Genomic DNA, 10,086 nt, shown 5'->3' with positions numbered 1-10,086 from the left:
CAGAGCTGTGTGTGTCACACACCTTACAGCACATTCACATAAACTAACAGAGCTGTGTGTGTCACACACCTTACAGCACATTCACATAAACTAACAGAGCTGTGTGTGTCACACACCTTACAGCACACTCATATAAACTAACAGAGCGGTGTGTGTCACACACCTTACAGCACATTCATATAAACTAACAGAGCTGTGTGCGTCACACACCTTACAGCACATTCACATAAACTAACAGAGCTGTGTGTGTCACACACCTTACAGCACATTCATATAAACTAACAGAGCTGTGTGTGTCACACAGAGCTGTGGCCTCTTTTCTCTGACACGATTTGGAGGCTTTGGGTGCATTTTAATGTTAAATTAATCCGCAATAAAAGTCTTTATTCTCAAGCATTTTGTTAAGTTTAAACATACCGAAATCAAGTCAATTTGACATCACATTACATTTAATCTTGTCGTGCCATTAAACAGAAATTTGTTCAGAAAGAAAGAAGAAAATATGGTAATAAATCAATCGTAATGATAATGATAATTTACTTGAATAAACAAAGTATTTTACAAAGTGTTACATAAAAGATACACGTTTCACTTTAATGATATTGAACAATAACTTTAATATGACTATATACAAATTAAACTATTAGGTTTATATAGTCAGTCATCCTGTCCGTGTGAAGAGACACCACTGCTCTGCTAAGTTCCTCTCGGAAGGTGGGAACTGATGTTGCGTCAATTTAAAGTGATTTGTTTATTAGGGCATGGGCTTCTTCCTCCTCTATCTCTGCACAGCATGGAGGCTCTCTGTGAGGCTGCATGGAGGCTCTCTGTGGGGCTGGCATTGGGGCTCTCTGTGAGGCTGGCATTGGGGCTCTCTGTGAGGCTGGCATTGGGGCTCTCTGTGAGGCTGGCATTGGGGCTCTCTGTGAGGCTTTGGGGCTCTCTGTGAGGCTTTGGGGCTCTCTGTGGGCCTGTCTGTGAGGCTGGCATTGGGGCTCTCTGTGGGAATGTCTGTGAGGCTGGCATTGGGGCTCTCTGTGAGGCTGGCATTGGGGCTCTCTGTGAGGCTGGCATTGGGGCTCTCTGTGAGGCTTTGGGGCTCTCTGTGAGGCTTTGGGGCTCTCTGTGGGCCTGTCTGTGAGGCTGGCATTGGGGCTCTCTGTGGGAATGTCTGTGAGGCTGGCACTGGGGCTCTCTGTGAGGCTGGCACTGGGGCTCTCTGTGGGGCTGGCATTGGGGCTCTCTGTGAGGCTGGCATTGGGGCTCTCTGTGAGGCTGGCGTTGGGGCTCTCTGTGGGGCTGGCATTGGGGCTCTCTGTGAGGCTGGCATTGGGGCTCTCCGTGAGGCTGGCATTGGGGCTCTCTGTGGGGCTGGCATTGGGGCTCTCTGTGAGGCTGGCATTGGGGCTCTCTGTGGGAATGTCTGTGAGGCTGACTGGGGCCTGACTGAACCAAAAACCATTCCAATATGATATTTCATTATTCATATTCTACACATTAATTTAGGACCTGAGTCTCAGGTTTTTTGAAACAATAAAATACCCTATTGGTAAAAATCACAATTAAGCACACATCAAATTTAGAGCATGTTTGCCAATTCATAGTCAAAGATGAATTAATTGAACTCTTTAATAATGTTTCTGTTAAGTAGTAACATAATATGCACACTACACATTACATTTTGTAAAACATATTCTATCGGTTACATTAATTTAATGAATTTAATTGAACACATCACGCATGTGTTTGCGAAATTACCATAAATGCAATCGATCGGATGCAAAAACGTTACGTTGTTGGTGACCTGTAACGTCATATTAAGATAACGTGAACTAGTTTACAAAGCATTACATAAAAGATACATTTATTTTACACATTACACAGCTCTGGTTCGCTTGGCCACCCGGAAGTATCTTGGCGAACTTTGTTTACAAACATTATGATTTCATCTGTAGTCCACCGATTTGACTTCACAATAGCCTATGATTTAACAATAGCCTGTGATGTCACAATAGCCTCTGCCCTCTAGCACAGCTCAAATACACTCAGTGGTCACCTGTACACCAGCTTGGAAATATTTAAATACCATTGTATTTGCTGTACCAGCAATATTCCACCGATTTACCGCCGACTCCACCGATCACACTTCGCATTTTCTTGAGGCAATGCACATCTCTAGTTTAATTTAACATCCATAATAGCCTCCCATACATGCATCACGCCTACAAATATTCAATATACTTATTCCCCCGATAAAGACAAGTGCAAGCTGAGAAAGACGCTCCTCGGTCATTGTCGAGGGCAGGTATGATGTCAATAGCTTTAGCCTGCTGAAGGAGCGCTCTGCTAGCGCACTGCTCACAGGAATTGTGAAATAAATGCGAAACAATGTTGCAAGGTTTGGGAATGCTCTATTTACGTCATTCACAACAAGGAAGGCTAAAACCTGACCGGTCGCCAACTCATCATTTTACTTCTCAAATAAACTTTTATATGTCCCGATAGGAACAGTATTCATCATACAAATCTGACGCAGATCATTTAGCTATGTCAGTTGGCTATGCTTAATTAGAGTTTTACAAACCGTTCGTTACGCTTAATTACAGATTTACAAACAGTTCGCTTCACTCACAATTCTAAATTCCGTAAATGTATCGGAAGGTGTCAGCTCTTGTCAGATTCTAATACCCAACACAGCAATAAGAACTTCCCTTTATTTTAGTAGTAATCTTTGCAAGTCGAAATAGTCAGCCTAAAACTGAAATTGTATTATTGTGGTAACTAACTATAGCTTGTGTACGAGCGTTGGTATGAAATAAGTAGTAACGGTGGCCGACCTGGGAAGAAATCAAGTACCAGCCCACTTTAAGCACTGTGAACTGTAGTTCTGTGGAATGATACGTCAGAAAGGAAATCTGTTGCTTTCAAACGGGTTTGCATTCAGTTCCTACATGTGTTAATGAAATAACTGCCGAGAAAACCATTGTTAAATTTAATAGGTTTAATATTATTTATATCAAATGGAGTACTTTCAGTTCAAGATGGTTCGATATGATTTCTGGTAATGGTATAATGAAGTAAAGGGCTTGACACGTAGCTGTTTTTGCCAGTGAATGTTTTACTTTATGAACATTTAGCAACATGCCTTCTGCCCCAAAAAAGAACTGTATTGAATGAGAATAGAGGCAAACTCGATGCACTTTGTTTTCAGTTGTCTAAAAATACGTGAAACTGACACCGCTTAAAAATGCAGGTAAACAGTATAAGAGTATACGGTTGATTCCTGTTTAAAAAAATAAATACAAATTGTTCTTCAGTGACAGATAACATAATGTATGGTAAATAATTTTCTTACAAAATATGGCGTATCGCAGAATCACCCGGATCATGATCGTATTGTTTTGTTCCCAACCCTGCACTCCCCCCGACTCTCACACACACACACACCCTATGCACACTCTCTCTCTCTCTCTCTCACACACACACACACACACACACACACACACACACACACACACCCTATGCACACTCTCTCTCTCTCTCTCACACACACACACACACACACATATACATACACTAACACTCACACTCACATACCCCCAACACATGCACACACACACACACACACACACACACACACACATACCCCCTGACAAACACACATACTCACATACACATACCCCCACCACCCCACACACACACTACACTAACACACACACTAACCAAGCACTTTATTCTGAACATTTTTACTTTACTAAACCTACTTATTCATGTGATTATGTAATTAGCCAATTGTGTGGCACCAGTGCAATGCATACAATCATGTAGATACGGGTTAGGAGCTTCAGTTAATGTTCACATCAACCATCAGAATGTGGAAAAAATTATATAAAATGATTGATATATAAAATGATTGATATAAGTGACTTTGACTATTGGTGGCAGATAGAGAGGTTTGAGTATCTCAGAAATTGCTGATCTCCGGGGATTTTCACACACACTAGTCTCTAGAGTTTTCAAAGAATAGTACACCAAAAAAAAAAGTGAGCCGCAGTGCTGCAGACAGAAACGCCTTGTTACTGTAACACTAAGTGGATAGGCTACAGCAGTAGAAGTCTAAAAAATAAGTCTAATAAATACCTCAAAGTGTACATTCACATACAGATACCACCTACACACATACAGTCAGGTCCAGAATTATTGGCACCCTTGATGACAATGAGCAAAAAAGACTGTATGAAACAAATAATACCATTACTCAGATATATTGTAATTTTCCAACAAGTGGAAAATATTTTACTTTATTAATGATGCAGTGGAATCGACCAAAATTACACATTTTTCAAATTCTGAATTTCTTTCCAAAAAAAAAAAGGTTTCACAATCACTGGCACCCCTGTTTTTAGTACTTGGTGCAGCCTCCCCTGGCAGGGATAATGGCACTGAGCCTATTTCTATCATGTTTAATAAGGTTGGAGAACACATTTGTGCGGCCTGTAGCATAGTGGTTAAGGTAAATGACTGGGACACGCAAGGTTGGTGGTTCTATTCCCGGTGTAGCCACAATAAGATCCACACAGCCGTTGGGCCCTTGTGTGAGGCCTTTAACCCTGCATTGCTCCAGGGGAGGATTGTCTCCTGCTTCTGATCAACTGTTTGTCGCTCTGGATAATAGCATCTGCCAAATGCCAATAATGTAATTTAATTTGGAGGGATCTTGGACCATTCCTCCATGCAGAACCTTTCAAGATCCTTCATATCCTTAGGTTTGCGCTTATGGACTGCCCTCTTCAATTCAGACCACATGTTTTCCATAGGGTTTAAGTCTGGAGACTGAGATGACCATTGCAAAACATTCATTTTCTTTTCTGTGTTGATTTTGAAGTATGTTTGGGGTCATTGACTTGTTGGAAGGTCCACCTACGGCCAAGTCTCAGCTTCCTGGCAGAGGCAACCAGGTTTTTGGCTAAAATGTCCTGGTACTTGGTGGAATTCATTATGCCATTGATCTTAACAAGAGCCCCTGGACCACTGGCAGCAAAACAGCCCCAAAGCATCAATGATCCACCACCATATTTGACGGTAGGTATTAGGTGCTTTTCCTTGTATGCATCCCTTTTTTGATGCAAACATGCCAATGGTGTACATGGCCAAAGAGTTCAATTTTGGTCTCATCTGACCACAGCACCCTGTTCCAGTCATAGTTCCAATGATGTTTCGCAAACTCCAGACGCTTGAATTTGTTGGTTGCTCTCAGTAAGGGCTGTCTTCGTGCAACCCTTCCAAAGAGCCTGTTGGTATGGAGGTGGCGTCTTATGGTTGATTTTGAGACTTTGTTACCCCAAGACGGGGTAACAAATTTATTTGTTTTGATTTTATTTAAAATAATCTTTAGGGATGCCAATCATTTTGACACCTACATTTTTAATATAAAATAGTATTACTCAATAAAAAGAAAATAAAAAATAGAATAACTGTATTAGGATAAAAGTATATAGTTTTCCCATATGTTTGGACATAAAATATAGCTCATTATCTGTGTTGTTCATTTTATACAGCCAATAATGCCAATAATTCTGGGCCTGACTGTATATATACACACAAACACACACACACAAACACGCATATACATCCCCCCACCCACACACAGAAACATACACGCACACTCATACACTCACATACACATACCCACACCCACACACAGACCCCCCCACACACAGTAGCATGCACACACTCACATACACATACCCACATACCCCTTGACACACACACACTCACATACACCCACCCACACCCACACACATACCCCCCCACACACAGTAACATACACGCACACACTCACATACATGCACACACAGAAACATACACGCAAACACTCACATACACATACCCACATACCCCTTGACACACACACACTCACATATACATACCCACACCCACACACATACCCCCCCACACACAGTAACATACACACTCACATACCCCCACCACACATACACATGTAAGCCCCACCCCACCCACATACTGCCCCCGCGCACACTCATACACACACAACCCTTGAATACCTGCATGAATAAAACTGTAACGTGCTTTCCTCAGGCTGCAACAGGTCGAAAAGATTGTAAAAAAATAAATACAATAATCACAATGCAAACATAAAATAACATCTTCAATACCAATATATGCTACTATACTAATATATTGATTGAGGCCCACTGATTGAAGTTTTTGTCAAATATGCAACCTCCATCTACAATAAAAAACACATCCCACAATTTCACATGCTATCTATAGCTTCATTTCGACCGGGAGTTCCTGGGAATTTAACTCCCAGGAACAAGTACGGATTGAACAAAAGGTTCCTTCAGCCTGCATTTCCACCGGGGGCTAAAGACCCCGGGGAGTTTACGCAAATTAGTCTGAAGAAAAAAAGTGAAAACGTTCCACTCCAGGCCAGTAGATGGCGGTAATGCAGTAGATGGCGGTAAAGCAGAAGACTATCCAAGAACAATGATGGCGTCATATAAAAAGCCACAGCTGAGGTCGGCGCCGTTTCTAAGCATGGAGGACGTCCAGGTTACGCTGGTGCTGCTCGCGATTTCTTGGTTTGCACAACGGATGCGTGAATCAACACGATTAGAAAGTGTCCGAAATGCTAGAAGGGCTAGGCTACGCCAAACTAGAGCACGCAGACAGGCATGTCTCCATGGTGATACAACAAACAAAACAAGCTCTGTAGCAGGCATTTAAAAATGCCGCCTGGAATACAATGCACGTAAACTCGCCCAATCAGAAATGACCTGCGCTGCCAGGTCATTTCAAATTAAACCTGTCCCCGGCCCTGAAAGGCCCAGCCCAGACCCAACATCATCGGTGGAGGTAACCGCTCCACCACCTGTCTCCCCTGTCACCGGGAAGATGCCTAATCCTCATCTGACTCCGAGCCAGAGCAGACGACATACAAAAATTCCAAAATATACTCTGTCCAATTTCTGTGGCTCAGACATGATAAAATGTATGCATTATGCATTGCATTTATTGCAAAGAGTGCAAAGCAACTCATGGCTGGGAACAAAGCATGGCTGGGAACAGTGCTTTTGCTGTCGGAGCATCAACGTTCCGAATTGAAATGCTAATAAAGCACAATGTCTCCAAGAAAAACGTCCTGGGCGTGACAGGTGTGTGGCTGGCAGAGGAGCCCCCCTCCCCACAGCGCCAGAAATGATAAAACAATTTAACACTGCTTATAATAGAGCCAAAGAAGAGCTACCTTTTACTAAGTTTAAGTCCCAGATCATCAAGGAACAGATTAAATGTAAACCCGACCTACAGCAATGAAACTGCCTGTGCCCAGTTCATTAGGGTGATCGCAGAAGATGTCTGTTCAAATCGCGAGACACAGACATTTCCACTAAGGAGTGTGAGATCGTCTAAAGCCACATCTTGTGCAATGGGAGACCGGCCAACATATTATTGGCCACATCGAGGTAGAGCATGGCGATGTTATACATAGTAGCCCTAGCTCTAGTTTAAGCAGAAACAAGACATGCAAGAAATTTAAATAGTCATTATTCAGATAAGAATAATATGATATGATTATGATTCAATCAGCATCAATACGGCCCCAACTATTGAATCTGTCATTTCTTATTTTCCATTTGATTTTTTTCATGATCATTTTCTCTGTTTTAAAGCCATATTGTCCTGTGGATGTTTACATAAAAAATGTTGTAGTGTCTTAAGGACATCACCACTATCTCTTAAAAGTGGTTAGACATGCTGTCCCACTGCAACGTGTCCGGTTAGAAACACAAGAAGATGCCACTGAATTCAACACTTTATTTATCACTGCCACACAGTTAGCACACACTTTCAGTTGAAGATGTGGTTATGAAATGGATAATTATCTAACCTGGTAGCATTATATACATGTATAACAAGCACAAATATGGTTATAACACGTGAGACATTACAATCTAATCTCAATAAACATGATGCATCATGATGCATCCACACTGTATTAGAATATGGACACTTAACCATTCCAGTCAACACTGCCCTCTGGTAAGTTCAAGTTGCGATATTTCTCGCACCTGTTGGCCAACAAAAACTGTTAACAAAATTTCCCTAAAAGTCATAGAAATAGGTGAAGGTATAACTTTGCAAGCTAACTTGCCACATGATTGTAGTTGAGTAATAATGAGTCATAGATGTGAAACCTGTGTTTAGGCTACTGTAGTCAAGATAAAATAAAACAGCAATATCTTGCCAAGCTTGAGTCTTCCCCGGCCCTGACATTCCACTGCTTAGCCCCATTTTACTCCGCACGCAGCACGGCTCCGGTGTGTATACAGCACCTAGGACACCGCACAACATTTTCCACCAGCTCCATCCCTTTTTATTCCTGTCCTATGTGGCACATACGCAGTATACGTAGCCAATATAAACAAAAGTAAGGCAATTAGCTACATTATGTTTCCATGTTAGTATGCTTTACAAAATTTCAAAAGACAGATTGAGTGTCTTTCATCTTTCCCCGGCCATCTCTTTAAATTGCCTGAAATTGAATTCCTCATAAGGTATTTTAGAGGCACCAGTTTGGCGCACAGTTTCTGTTTACAATTGATTGGTTTTAATCAACATACACACGTGGATATAGGCATTTGCTAAATCAATCAGAATTTGTTAGTTACATAAATGTACACACAGATTTACGAAAATATTGATAAATGAGGCCCATTGTGTGTAAACAAATGAGAAAAGTCTAGCCGAGTCCCGTTGTTTTTCCTGTCGGTCCTCCACGTTCTTCTTCGTTGAAGGAAGAGCATAGACTACACAAATGAACGCAAAGTGGTGACGATGTCATTGTCACAGCCCTTTTTACACTATAGAAAGGCCAAATTCAAGTTGGTTATCCACAAAAGTATTGGGTTTGCAATTTTGCATGCACCCGACCATCAACAACATGCAGAACAAAAACGCTATCTATCTAACCTCAAGCGATTAGATCCGCTTCTATAAGCCAGACAGTGCAGTGCGGCTTGAAAATAGCTAGCTATGCGCGAACGTAAGTATAATAAGCGCTACTAAATTATAATAACGTGAACTTACACCTGCATCACTCCGTATGTTCTTCTCTTCTTTAAAACTTGTCCGCCGATAAAAACGATATCCAATTTTCTTTCTGTTCCAATGAAGATTACTTTCATGACTCCGAATAACTGCACAGGGTAAAACCCGGAATAAGCTGACTGTAGCCTACACAATAAAAGCGGTTTTAACTTTCACACTTTAACTGGGTGCTGTTTCTTTTTTACAACATCAGCCTGGTTGCTTAAGACAGAGAGTAGGGGAGACTTTATCACTGACCTGGCATATGAGCTGGGTGAAATTTACATTGTTTCCACGAAAGCTGTGCCTTCTCTGAGAAGAGAGACTGTGCGAGAAGAGTTTTAAAGCGCACCCCAAATAGTGGAGTTTTTCTCAATGTGCCTATAATATACCTCAATTAATTCACTCTTAGCAAAACAAAACCGCGACACTAGAAAATGATGTTTATTCCAGCGTTTCCCCCACAGAGGCTGCATCCGCGTGGCGACGCTGCTAGAATGTTACCTCCGTGAAGTTGCCAAATAAAGATATTGTCATTAGCTTGTGCTGCGTTTGTGCCGATTTGTGCCGTAAAAATAATAATTTGTGCCGGGGAATGGTTATTGATATATTTCACATTATATTTTATGAGCTGTGATGTCATTTTCCACCCCAAGTAACTCAAAATCGCTCCAAAGTAGTCTCGGTCGTTTGTTCTACGCTTGTGCTCATTTGTGCCGTTGAAAGAAACAAATGTGCTATTTTTATTCTTCAGATATTAGACTGTCTCACAAGTGACGTAATTTTCCACCCCATCAGTAGTCTCGTTCTTGTGTGCAGCGTTTGAAAATGACGTCACAGCTCATAAAATATAATGTGAAATATATGAATAACCATACAGGCTCAAATTATTATTTTTACGGCACAAATAATGACAATATTTTTTTTCATGTTCTGATCACATGGGGTGCCAACGGAGGTTAGAATGTTCTTTAC

At 41.5% G+C, this 10,086-nt stretch overlaps 1 long non-coding RNA gene across 2 annotated transcripts in view; it reads right to left on the bottom strand.

The window, feature by feature from the left end:
• Positions 1-289, bottom strand: part of LOC133140052 (uncharacterized) — a 3,307-nt gene extending 3,018 nt beyond the window's left edge. Inside the window, exons 1-2 of one of the 2 annotated variants that reach the window (XR_009709981.1) lie at positions 211-289; positions 23-116 (exon numbers count right to left, since the gene is read on the bottom strand). This is a non-coding gene — a long non-coding RNA (uncharacterized LOC133140052). Of the gene's footprint in view, positions 1-22; positions 173-210 lie in introns of those variants that run through there. The other variant, XR_009709980.1, reaches the window with a different exon arrangement.
• Between the last annotated feature and the right edge of the window lie 9,797 nt (positions 290-10,086).

Source organism: Conger conger, chromosome 11 (assembly GCF_963514075.1).
Source record: "Conger conger chromosome 11, fConCon1.1, whole genome shotgun sequence".
Taxonomy (NCBI): domain Eukaryota; kingdom Metazoa; phylum Chordata; class Actinopteri; order Anguilliformes; family Congridae; genus Conger; species Conger conger.
Note: the sequence above shows the minus strand (reverse complement) of the source record. Positions and strands in the feature narration are given on the sequence as shown.